The sequence below is a fragment of the Battus philenor genome, unplaced genomic scaffold, assembly GCF_028537555.1.
Source record: "Battus philenor isolate CCGP_79_NKW_IND1 unplaced genomic scaffold, ilBatPhil1.0.hap1 SCAF_19, whole genome shotgun sequence".
NCBI lineage: Eukaryota > Metazoa > Arthropoda > Insecta > Lepidoptera > Papilionidae > Battus > Battus philenor.
In genome coordinates, this window is record NW_027181681.1 from 5,660,323 (window position 1) to 5,674,631 (window position 14,309).

A 14,309-nucleotide genomic window follows, 5' to 3' on the forward strand; every position below is an offset into this window, starting at 1 on the left:
AAATATTATAAAATTCCACCCACCAAAGACAATGCAGGCTATGCGAAGCGGCCGGGGGACAACTAGTATTCTATATACTAAAAAGCGACAAAGAAATCAGAGCAATGGCCTGATTGCGGCAAATGCATACGCATTTGCGTGAACTGCTTACGTAACTTTATATCATGACGCATTGTCTAATTTATAGAAACAGCTTTAAAATACAAAGTGCCATCAAGGAGCGTAAAAAGGCGTGAAATAGGCTGGAGTAATTGCGTCATATTAATACGATCTCAGAGGAAATGCTTGTGAAAATTGGCCAATTACGTCGAAAAAGTAAGGCAATGCTCGTTTTAGCTGCTAATTGGGTAAACGGGAACATTCACTCGCTAAGACGCTTGAGGATTACAATAGGAGATGTTTGAAAAGGTGTCAACTCATCACATGTAGGGTTGTTAAGGAAAAGCGAAGACTTGTTAGAGGAATATATCGTACCAATTTAAGCGATTTTCCTGTTAAAATATTAAATGTTTTTAATGTAGAAATGAGAAAATATATTTTATAGAAAATCTGCGATTTATTTTCTTTTTCGTTGTGCGTGTCCAAAAAACTCTATCGAAAAACATACATTTATTTAAAAAAGGTTTTATTTATCTGTCTTGAGATATTTTTTGTAACCAGCAATGTGTTTGGATTCTTGAGTGCCACGGTTAAGCAACGCAGGACGTTCGTCCACAAGGTGGACATCTGGTTAGCGGAAGACACTGGATACTGGATACACATGCCACTTCCAACCAGTCTTAATCTAAATCTATGGGCAAGACCTATGTAGGCAAATGTCTTACGGTTGAAATGATGATGGTGAATGAATTATTTTGGTTTGATAATAGTCCTTGATACCGATAAAGTTTAAAGTGACTCCAATCTTCTAATACTAAGTTCAGTTTAATAGTTCCGTTAGTGTCTGTTTTTTATTATATAGAATACAGATGTAACTAAAAGCAATGTGGCAAGCGCAACCCGTTAAAATTATCCTAATTATTTACGAGTCTAGTTCAAAATGAACAAGAAAATGAATTTAGTTAGGTAGGTAAACGCAAAAGCATCGCCTCACTATATAGCTGCGTCAGCCCTGGACACCGCACTCGATTGACTACTCTTTCTATAACGCTATGAACATGGAATCCACACAATAAATCCATAGAAGACATCATATCACAAACCTTTTAACCCATACACGTAAGTTAATATTGTAGAACTTGCGTTATAATCACCCATTATACAATATAAATAAATTATATATGTATTAAAAAATAAGTTTAGTATGAACTTAATTAAAATTAACAAGATTGATGCCCATCAGCGAGTCGCAATTTCCATAAAGAATGAATGACTGATATCAACACATTATTAATAAAAATTCGTAATAACATTTCTAATTGCAATGTTATTTGATTTATGTCCCATCATAAATATCATTGTGTACGCACGCGGTTACATCAATACCGCAGTCGTACTAATGAAATATTGCACGCCGTCCGGGAAAACAAATCGATGGCAATCATCGCAAAAATATCGATAATTAAACAAACCGAATATTTTCTCCGCGCTCGATGGATCCATATATCATTAATCCCATTTTCAATGTTCAAATGGATCGTTCTCTCATCACCATGTTAGCCGATAGACGCCTTTTGCAAGGCAAAGGCCTCCTTCAATGACCGCCATGATGACCAATCTTGCACTGTCCCCATCCAACGATTTCCCACGACTTTGACCATTTGTCGGTTCGCTTAAAGAATGACTCGAGGTTGCTACTCTATAAGCTTTCAACTCCAGTTGCCGTCGGTTGCACGAGCGATGTGCTCCTACCACTGCCACTGGCAAGCAGATGCAGATCACCTCTTTTCTGATGAGGCACCGAAGCTTCCAGCATAACCTTTTCCGTTGCCCTCTGGGTGATATTACCGAACTGTCGTAAATTATTATAGCTCAAATGAAGACTCCATAGAGAAGATGAACTCCTTACCGTCAAGTTCATAATGAGTACATGAAAGTCGCCGTTAGGTAATATCGATTAAAAATAAACAGGTCACCTAGTCGATGTTATATTTTGGGATTAAGAAACGAACATCAATAAGTAGCTTTCAAAATTCGACACACAACGGTACGCGAGGCGCGACAAAAAATTGAAAGGAGACTCGAATATGTTGCCTGAATATTAAAAATCACAATACTGAATAATGTAGCGGACGACTTGTGACCCGCGAATGATATGAGGGCCGAAGACGCCTGCCTACCGCTTCCAAGGAATTAGTATCAATGAGGTGTAACGGGTGCCACTTTACACACGCTATATAGGATGGCAACAATTTTTTAAGTAATCTTTTCTTTTGTGTTTACGTATATTTGACGTAATAATAAATATGGTAAAGTAAATTTTGGATAATGTGTTTCATTATTTTAAAAATCGTCATTACGTAATTAATTTTGATTTTTAAATTTTAAAGATGCTATTGATAATTAATTCTTAAATGACTTACAAAAATTTACATTTAAATAGCCTGGTCTTATTAAACAAATCATTTCCAATCATCAACATATCATACCAAAAATGTGGTATCTTCTATGAAAGTAATTTACAGTATATTTATCCTTAATACACAAACGACTTTTTTATTTTTTTTCGAATTAATCTTACTCTAGTATTTTATTGAATTAAAAAAAAACATGTTTAAAGGTTTGTTTGGTTAAAATATTTTTAATTCACGAAAATATAATAACCTTGAAAAAAATATCTCAGACAAAGAAAAAATAAAATATCTCTTTAGCTAAAGGTTGCTCACTTAGATACTGAACGATTTCAAGGAATCGCAACAGTACCTAAAATTTACAAAGTGGTCATTGGGGCTAATCCGGATAAAGCATGATGTTTAACGGAGGGTGAACGGAGGCAAGGCGGGGAGGGCGAAGTGTTTGCTAGTTTCAGTGAGGTGCACGTAAATGTGGTTATAAATATTGTTGGTTGGATTATTCCTCGTAACTTGCGAATTTGATCTAATCTAACCTTTTGCACTCGACGGATGCCGGCAGAAGTTAATTGGGCAGGAATGTTACATTGCCTTAATTACATCTGTTTTATTTCCAAAACATGTTCGGGTATATTACATTAATTTAAATCATAGTTTATTTGAAATAATAAACTAAGAACAAAAATGTTTTAAAATTTTGTAACGATTTGTAAATATTATGTACATAAGCAGTAGGCACTTAAATTGAAACAAAGACGATATTAAAGTAAGCTAGTAAAGGCCGAAGTATTCAATAAACCTTAAGTGTGAATATAAAAGCAGTGTAATAGCCCCGCTGGGGTGTTTACTGCCTCCACTTACTACCTCTAATGGACCATATGCACTTTATTGTCGAAAATTGCATTTGCTAGATGAAAATTCCTCGTCCTCCATTTTGTCTTTACGATGGAGACAACCTATTGTATTGCTGGAAACGTCGGGGTGAGCTTGCGCGACGCAAGTACTAAAAAAGGCCTTTGCGGATTCACTACAAAAAATTGAAAGTAACCTAAAGTATAAGATTTACATGAAAGTAAGTTGTACAGTAAATTAAACATATGTTATTATTACTAAATTCAGACATATTCGTGTAACATACTAGAAAGTTTCAAGGAGATTTTAAAATTCAGAGAACTTATGACTGACTAAGTAAATATTATTTTTGATTTATCATTAAATATTATTATACATACGTTGTTACGATACGTTTTAATATTCAATGGATTTCTTAATAATTTAATAAGACTAGCAAATAAGTGTTAAAGTTTCAATAGGTATTAAAAAGTAAAAGTTATTATAACAACGGACATCCGGAGTTATTGAAAAGCGAATAATACTTTGGAATTAAAAGCGAAATTCTATTAAAATGCGACCTATTCACATCTCGCAGAACCCTTCGTACGAATCATTTAATCAACTAGCAATTAAACGGAGGATTTCCTAGCGATCTTCACATACCATTAACTTTTTACAGCTAGATGCTTCTCTAACGAAATCCTTTATTCAAGTTAATGATACAGGTTGAAATAAATGAGGATGTATGGTTTTTATAACAACCAGAACACAATGGCAATGATAACTTCATTCTTTAGAAATTACCTTTGAGTTAATTAAGTTTAACAGATAAGATCATTAATAATAACTTTTGTAAGTACTCGTGAATTTTTTGGGCTCTTGATGACTTTTGATTCAAAATTATAGAATTTCATAAATTTAAACTTTTTATATTTTTAATAGTTTACTGTGTTGCTTAAATTAGCGAAATATTTATTTATTTAATATCGTTATGTACATCAAAAATAATTATAAATATATGTACATTATAATAGTTTATTACACATTTATCTGCTTTTTAGACCAAGACATAAACTGTTCCGAAAAATACCTATGGGTCATATACCATAATCGTTATGCTTTGCAGGCGGGTTACCCATGGTAGTGTGGTATTACGATACGCAGAGGACTCTGTTGCCCATCATCTAGAAACTTGGGTGTAAGCAGTGGCAATCCCTTATAATTAATACACAAAGTAAAAATATAATATAAAAGAAAAGAAAGTACTTAATGTATCCCGAAAATCAAACCTGCGACCTACGTACGCAAGTATTAATCATTTACTTCTGGGCTACCACTGCTCGATTTATTACACATGTCATTAATATCGTGTATTTTGTACACAGCTTAAATAAGGAGGTGCAATATAATTTCTAATTTTAATTTCAGCTTCTGGTGTGGTTTTCTCTAAATAAATATGCAAATAAATTTAGCTGTCTCGACTCTTTCTTGGTACAAGTAATTTAGACTATTAATATGTATTATTACTGTTGATCTTTGTACTAGGGTTTCTGGTCAGTATTAAAGCGAGCGGGGTGGTAACAATAAGGTTTGTTTATGATTTATTTATTGTATATTTATCATTTGCAAAAGAGCGTCTGTATATGTATCCGTTCATGTGTATGTCTATGACAATTATTACGGAGGAGAATGGGGTTTAGTAGTGAGTGAAAAATACAATACACTGTATTATATTGTATCCAGATGAAGTATGATACAAATCACTGAGTATCGTCATGATTGAAGCTCAATGACAAAAGATTTATTGCTAATTTTGCAAGTTAAGGTTGATGAAAGGCTACGCAAACTTTGCTATAGATCCTAGCGCCTTGGCAAATAGAAAGGCATCTTGTGAAAGATGTTTGGAGAGTCGATAGTACTTCTTGTTGTGATCTGTGTTCAAGGTATGCAATATAGTATAATTGTAAAATTGTGTTAAGTAAAAAAAATATGTTAGAAGGAAAATAACAAAAGATATGTTTTTCTTCTTACAATGATCCTATTAAATTAATAGCTTCATTCGGGAATAGAGGTGAAAACTAGTAATATGTAATTTTCGTCAAGGTTTTTTAAGTTACCTCGAACACGCAAGCTTATCTGGATTACAGTTTCTATTTTGTTTCCTCTAAGTCATTTTCTGGTAATGATGTACAAAATTTCAACCGAGAAAATGTAAAAAGAATGAAGTATTTATTTATTTATTTTCATTAGGTTTAACAACAGCAAAATTTAGTATTTACGGAAATTTCACAGCATGGTACAAATTTGAACGTTTGCTTTTTGTAGACGTACGTTTACTGCTCTGGCTATATCATGACAGCATATATAGTAAACTAGTCGCTTCAGCCCATAGCCGCCTCTGCAAGGCATAGGCTTCCCCCATAAATAGCTTTGGTGGTATATAACATAATCACCACGCTTGACGGTACGGCAGTGGTATTATGGTATGCAGAAGATGCTGCTTCCCATACTTCGGAAACTTGTTTGTGAGCAATGATAATTCTATATAATATAAGATAGTATTCTGGTAGTGAACCCGCGACCTACAATCGCAAGTTTCAGTTCTCTACCGTTGGGCTTCCACTCCTCAGCTTTTAAATAAATACGAATAAAACAGAAAAGTGATAACAAAAGTCTCCCTAAATAATAATAAAATAGGCTTTAAACAATCTATGTTAAGTTGACCATAGACAATGTTATGAAAGGTAATATATCTCATATACTTGTTTGGGAGAATATCTACTTAATTGTTTTTAAAATTTTATTTTCACTATTATATTTAATATTTACATGTAGTAACTATTTGTATTTGTTAATGCAGCGATGAGTTAGTCAAACTGTGGGAAGAAAAAAAGAATATAGTGTTGTTAATAATTTACTTAAAATAAAACCTAAGTTTTTAAAGTATTAAAAAGTTTGTAGAGTGTAAAAATTATCTGTCACTTACTTGTACGAATTATATATATATATAATCTTTTCTATATATATGAACTTTGTTTTTTTCATATGATAGGAATATTCTTTTCATACTTAAATATCTGTAAACTTTATTAAAGCTTGTGATTGAGAATGGAATTTAATAACCAAAATAAAGACATTTGTTTATATTTATAGTAAAAAAGGTATGATTTAAATCAAAAAATTCAATGTAACATTAAATAAATAGTATCAAACATGTTAACGTCAGAAACAAATGTTTATTTAAATGACCCAAGATTGTTCGAAAAAATATTTACAATTTACGTTCGTCGCGACCCCATAGCGCCGCCGCAAAAAGCAATAAAACTTTATCTCAAATGATATGAAACGTTATTTTTATTATATATTGGCACGAAACGAACTCACTCGCAAAATCTTGGCATTTTGTTAGAAGTGCCTTCTTATATTGTAAAGTCATCGTATTGTTCGAATTCAATTTATGTTTCAATAAATCTTAAAATGTAGTTCTTTTGGTAACAACAACAGCAATAGCGTTTCGTTCTTCGAAAATATTTGATTATCAAGATGTAGTTGAGATAAGAGTTGATCTCATGAATTCATTTTCAGTACTTATTTAAGTTTTACATAAGTATAAAAGGGATAACATTGTTGTTTCTGCAAAACGATAACTTTATTTTACGGTTATAAGATCGACCCTAGTTGATATTTCCCTTCATAATTCAGAAACAATATTCGACCTTTTTAAACAGGCTCATGTCGGGTTCTTTGCTACAATTTATTCTGTGCCCGTGGCAAGCATTGTCCTTGCGATTGACGTCTTAGATTATATGATTTACATGGTGATTGATTATATGTCTGTGTAAAAGATTTAAAGGGTTTATGTATAGCTCATTTGCTGTCAATTAATATATGGTATATCTCGTTTCGTAAATAAATAGTTTCAGAAATAATAAATATCGTTATTATAATCAACGTAAAAGGCATTTTCACAAATCGCATGACTACATATTCAAATTCATTATTATTATTTATTATCTGTCTCTGCACAATAAGCACCGCCAAAAGTAATTGACGTATTATATTTCAGAGTCATTATTTTTTTTTAATCTATTTCCAATCATTATGTAATACCTAGAAATAAGTGTAAAAGATTAAAAAATGTTGTTGATAAATGAGCTATATATTCACCCCTTAAAGCCTTTACATCTTTAACCAATCATTCTGTACAATAGAACAAGAGATTAAGACGAGCAACGAAAGAGACACGTATCTTTATTCCGATTTGCCATCCGCCATGAAATACGAGGGTGCAAATGAGGCGAAATTCAGAAGCTTACGGCTACCGTTTTCTCTACGTCCGGCTATTTGTTCTTATTTAACTAAGTGCAAAGCTTTGGTATTCTTTGTTTTGTACTAGCGGTATCAAGAATATTACAGAAATATAAAAGTTTAAAAATGTTGCACTGTGGTAAATGAAGAAAAATCAGAAAAGCGAGGGTCGTAGCTATGGTTGCAAGAAATTTGTTTATATGGGGCCGATCACAGCTTTTATAATTACCATCTAAAATAGTATATTCATCCTTCATAATCATTTCAGTCATAGAACGTGGACTGTTGGACAAAAGCCTCTCCTAAAGATTTACAATAAGAAAAATTGGAAGCGACCTGTATTCAACGTCTTCCTCAACAAGGCCGTCTGTTCACCGTGTGGATGGAAGTGCAAGGCTGTGGTCGCTAACCCATGGTCTCCACTTACGAACCATAAGGTTCCTGCAGCCAACTGTTCTGCATGTTATATGGCTTGCCCATTGGCACTAACTTGCTAATCCAACGGACGAGGTCGCGTACATTAGCTAGTTAAATCACGAGTTTAATCATACAAACCATTTATAGCTTCTACGAAGGGAGTTAAAAGTGCTTATATTTTGGTGTTAGTAAACTTTAGAGTATATATTAAATTGTAACGGATCAGGCGATACGAAAAATCTACGAATCAACAGTAAAAGCTTATATTTTATAAGTCCAAAAAGCACATTAGCATAAATCAATAACACACTCGTATCAGATATGCGCATAACACTGCAACGTATCAAGTTACTACAAGATTTTTGTTCTGAGAGTGTTGTAGTAAATAACGTATGCAGGATAGTCATGGCGCATTTAATTATCTACATCGGTCGAATAAATCGTAGATTGATTCCGATTGAATTTCGATTGATCTGTCCACCTCGAAGCATAACTTCGATTATTATCAGGAGTCATCTTCATCATTACATCAGACAATAGATTATGCAAGGGATAGGCAATAGAAATCGCCTCGATGACCGCTGGCAAGCGAGTTCTCGTGACTTTTACTAATTATATGACGAGACTAGTAATCCTAATAGTAAATGTGAGACATGATTGATTTACAGGACCTTCGACAGAGCCGTAATAGGAGTTATTATCGATAAACAAAAGATTGCTTGTCTCATTGGCCTTGTCACTGGTAACAGCTCCGTTAAATCTTGAAATACTTATTTTTACGTAGACGTGTATTGTTGATTAGTCGCGGTTTTGATACCGCCCCTCATCCATCTTTAAGGCTACGAGGAAAAAGATTTACCAAAGGAAGTATTCATCATTCCAGCTTTGACCCTTCCATTGCAGGACATAGCAAACATATAAGGAAGTATTTTCATATTCGACTTGCTTTTAAGGCCTATAGTTTGTTTTTTGACAAGTGTGCCTGTAATTTGGTAAATGGATTATGTATTTATAGTAGTAAGTAATGAGAGATTTTCGAACAAAATTGAAGATATTTAACCTATTAATGTTAAATAATATGAATAAATTTATTTGGTCCAAAACATGACGCATACATTTATGGAAGAAAGGTAAGTAGAGGTACGACGTAAACACACGACACTAGCACAAAAGTCTGCCGAAATGGGCTCGTTGAGATATGTCTTAGATAAAGATTATATATGCAGTGTCTTATTTTACAAATCCAATTTCCGCGCGAATACACGGGTTGGTTGTAAATAACACAGACAAAGCTTTGCCCGAATCGCGTACCGTTCGATACATTATGCAGGCCACGCTCCGGTGCGCTGCGCAATGAGCTACGTAAATATACCGCCTACAACTGATGCCGTTTTAGGGTTCCGTTAATGTTAAACTGCGCTAATTAAGACAAACATTTAGGTCTTCATTTAATTATGATATTCTAAGGGTCAAAGTCAAAATAGGTTTATTACAGGATACCATTAAAATAATCGTCAGCTTAATATTAAGAGTACGTTAGTTCGTAACACGCCATCTATTAGAGAAAAACTGACAAGAATCTCAGAGGAGCTTGAAATTTCTGTTAATGATTATTTTAATATTTTTTTCGTCAATAATAAAAAAATCCAAATACCACATTAAGAACATACTCTGGAGTAGAGTAATATAGCTTTTGGTAGAGCCTGTGATTCATTGATAATGTTAATGACACACAAGATTGGAAATATTTAAGATATATTGGATAATGTTTAATTGAATTCCACTAGTATGTACGTAACATAAAATATATAATTATGAAAGTTGAATCAGCCTTGGAAACGACGTAAAACAGCAGCTTTTTGTGTGGGGGAGCATTTACAAGTAGCGAGTAAAACTTAAAGTCCACATTTAACTAAGAGATATTCAAATTACACAGATACAAAATCAACTGGAGAAGAGCCATGTTGAAATAAAACACTGAACTAGATTAGAAATATCTACGAAAGCTCAAAAATATAAAAAAATGGAAAAAACCTTTTGAAATTTTAATTTTAGTTCACATTATAATCATTAAGATTAAAGAAAACATAATTTTAATTTTAATAATAACTTTTTGTATGTTAGTCTTTTTTAAATTGCTTTGATACTAATTTAACTATTTTTTATTAAATTTTAATTTCTGTTCTCGGTGCAATTGTAACTATTATTAAAGTTTTGATGACATATAACTTGTATGTCATTATCATTTTAGTCATCCACTGCTGGTCATAGGCCTAATCCATAGATATAGATTTCCAAAGGGTCCGGTTGGAAGCGGCCTGTATCCAGTGTCTTTCGATGACCTAAACAGCCTATATTATGGTATATGTAAGTGTTTATATTATAAACATGCTACTATTGTTTTTACCCATACCACGACTTGTAAATATATAAACAAGTAAAAGTGCTGTTTTAGATTTAGAGCTTGGTAAACATATTTACTGGACTACTGAAACATACCACATCATTTTTTTAAGTGATTATCTGGTGAGACGGATAGTGCATACCTTGCTCTTCCCATCTCTTTCTGTTGTTCTTGAAAAGGTTCGTATAGGATTATTAAAGTAAAAAATAAGACAATTAACGGACGTTAATATTGCTTGATTTGTATATTTTTGGTATTTTAGTAGTATTCTTTCTTATGATATTTTATTATGGGACAGTGCCGCCGATCTATATTTATTTTACACAAAAGAGATTTATAGGATATTTATAACTTAAGAACTAGTCTTCATTTTTAATAACGTAATATTAATGCGCTATATTTTTAAATTTATATTGAAAATAGTGCCATCCACGTGATAAATACAAAAAATAAAAATAAGCTCCTTAAATCTTGTATAAATTTCGTCTTCAAAAATTAACGAATTCTTCATGAGTTTGAGTATTTGAATATGCAATAATGTTCTTAAAGATACCTTCCTTTTCTTAGTTTTAAATTTAAAATTATGTTATTAAATAAATCTTATTATAACTTTCAAAAGTCTTTAGTTGATGGAAAAGGTACACTGAAAACTTGCATAGTTATAGAATTATAAAAATCTCATTTTGCCACGTACCATTAAAGTTTGTAAGCGCGAGCAGATTTATGGTGTAAACTTGGTTAAAATTATGTTGACAATCAAAAATACCATTTTATATTGTTACTCACTTAAAGTAAGCTTTACGTTTTATTATAAACGATGACATTATGTTTTTAAGCAATGAAAAAAAAATTACTTGTTTTTTCCTCAAAAATAAACAAGGTGTGAACAGGGATTTTAAAAAATTATAAACTAGAAACTATATATTAATAAACGTGCTTGAAATAATAATTGACACTGAAAGACTTGTCTTTAGTCAACCAATAAACGTATACTCGCTTGTAGAAAGGAATTTCTAAACAATTCACCTGTTAGGAATTTTCAAAGATTGTTAAATTTATTGCAGTTCTCCTTTTGATTCACGGTTCAGTGGCTGGTTTCTTTACGCCGAAGCGTCTCGATATATTTCCTTTATTTTTAATATCACGAAAAAATTTGGTCTCTACCTAAATTAAAAGTGTGTTTTAAACAAAATTTAATTTACGTAACACTACAATGTATTTTGTCAATAACAATGTGTATTAAACAATGTTGGTGATTGGTTAATAGTGCTGATATCATCGTCGTTGTTTCTGCCCATAGACACCCACTGCAAGGCATAGGCCTTTTCTAAAATTATCTAAGGTGGGATATAATATCGCCATAATCGGTATTATGGAACGCAGAGGACGCTGCTGCCCATCTTTTATAAACACGCTAGTGTATTTCGGGAATCGAATCCGCTGCCTACGATCGCAATTCTCTGTCTATCGCTGGACTACCATTGATCGTTATATTTGGTTATATATGTTTAAGCTTTAAAGAAATTAAAGTTATTCTATTGTCTATATGTGTTGTTCTTATACACAAAATGATTGGTTACAAGCGTAAAAGTTTAAAAGGGTTATATTCACACATAGCTCATTTGTCAACAAAAAGCTTGCATGCCTTTTGCATTCACGCCTATTTCTATTTATGTATAAAGTGATTACTCTAATATGATATAATAAATTATTTATTTTATTGAAACGCGAAAGGCTAATAATTTTTTGCCGCACAAAGTCTGTAAAAATAATAAGTAATCAATAATTCAATTGAAAATATAGCAGAATCCTAATTATGGGAAAGTTTTTTCTTTTAAATATCATTACGTTATTCATTATTTCAACCGACAGCAAATGAGTTACACATTACATCCCTCTAACCAGTATTGTTATAGTTTTATAGAAAAACTTAAAAGTATTAGAACAAAATAGTTATGACAAATTTAAAGTCAATATAGGCAATTTTTATTATAATGCCTTTAACAATTGACACAATTGATTGCTCTCTTCCGAGAACCGTTATCGCATTATCAGGCACACGTTTTCCACGTCATTAATTTTGAAAAATCGTTGTGATATCTTGCGTACATGACGCGAGGGCGCTCCCCGGAGATATAAAAAGCGGAATACTGAAAAACTGCCGGACGTAAAAAATGTATTAAGCATTTGCTGCTGACGGAATAACATTACTATATGTTTGTTATTTTGGTAGTACACAGGGTGATTGGTTATAAACGTAAAAACTTGAAACAGGTAGGAATGTATATACAGCTCAGTTTAATAAATAATAAATAGAGTAGTGATAAGTTATCAAAATTCGGATAACTATATATTGAAATGAATTATTGTTTACTTTTTGTCCCTTCAAACTTGTACTGCCAGAAATTAGTAGCCATTTCAATAGGATAAAAAATATTTATTTTAGATTGATCACTTTGTACGGAAGACAATGGTAAAGCTTTATAGCTTTTTGTTGACATGTAAACTACACATTCGCCTCTTTTAAGCTTTTATATCTATAACTAATGTCCCTGTAGAAACACATAATGTGTTAGGTAACAAGAATAAATTAAAAATAAACAGGTAAAGAAGTATAAGCGAGTTGTAATTAAAAATTAGCACAACATCTATATTCGAATGGAGTGGTTTAGACGTTTTTTTTTAAGTACAGAGATTCTGTTGCTACATGATAATATTATATACGAATAGAGCAACTAACTTAAACGTCCACCACACTGCTTGCGACAAATGAAAAGGCAAGTTTTTTTTAGTGTTCTGGTTTTACGCGTCTTCAGTTTTTTTTGGCAAACCATTGTCTCTAGGGCGACTGACACAAAAGAAAAGTCACGTAATTTAGTGTTGAAAAAGATACTATTTTCGGTTACGAGCTGCGTGTGAACGCTGGGATTGCGTGACGTATATTTCTGATGTCGAGGATGACAAATGCGAAGATAAATCAAGTCGAATGACAGCTTTTCTTTTAAAAGTTTTTTTTGTTACTTATACGAGAGTTATCTTCAATTTATATCTGACTAGATCATTCATTTCGAAAGTTAGTAACAAATTGAGCAACTTTAACTTATGGTTGTAAGAGATATTTTAGTTAATAACAAATACATGTAATTAAAACGTTTAAGTTTGTTACATGCATATATTTGGCATTGAATTTGACATTATGTTGTTTTACATATTGTTTTTATTTCAAAATCGCATACGTACATGGTGCGAAATATATCACCATTTTAGGACTATTAAAACATTTGATTTCATGGCATAGCATTTTTTTATTCGTTTGCATAGTGATATCAAAATAAAATGTTTGTTCAAGGAAGCATATAGTGATTAGTGAAATGTTGTCAAAAATTTCAATTAATATTAGCAAAAGTGCATTAACCGGGGATGAAGACAGACGGGAGGTATGGTATAAGCGCTAATTTCCGGTGGCGCCGCTGTCAATTTGTTATATAAGAGCACATCGAACGAACGGTTGCAGCGCCCCACACACCCCAAAGCTTGAAGCAAAAAACTTAAATTTATTTTAGCATGTTTTTAGATTACTTTTTGTATTTTAACACAGCTCATTTTGCATTATAGTTTTGTTGTCAGCAATATTGATGACGATTGAAATAAAATATATATACGAAAAAACTGATATTTAGATTTGTTCATACAAATGTTATGGTGTATAAAATTGATAAAAAAAATTGAAAACACATTCTGAAAGTTTTACACTATGTATGGTAAGAAATTGCTAGAATTTTGGTGTCTCACAAGCAAGCTCACAGTTCCTCAACGAGCCATGGAGAAGGTTATGT

The 14,309-nt window shown here is 32.3% G+C and overlaps 1 protein-coding gene across 2 annotated transcripts in view; it reads right to left on the reverse strand.

Moving 5' to 3' along the window:
- The window catches only part of Sema1a (semaphorin 1a), a 389,847-nt gene that overhangs the window by 153,003 nt on the left and 222,535 nt on the right, over positions 1 to 14,309 (reverse strand). The gene's annotated exons all lie outside the window — the stretch shown is intronic.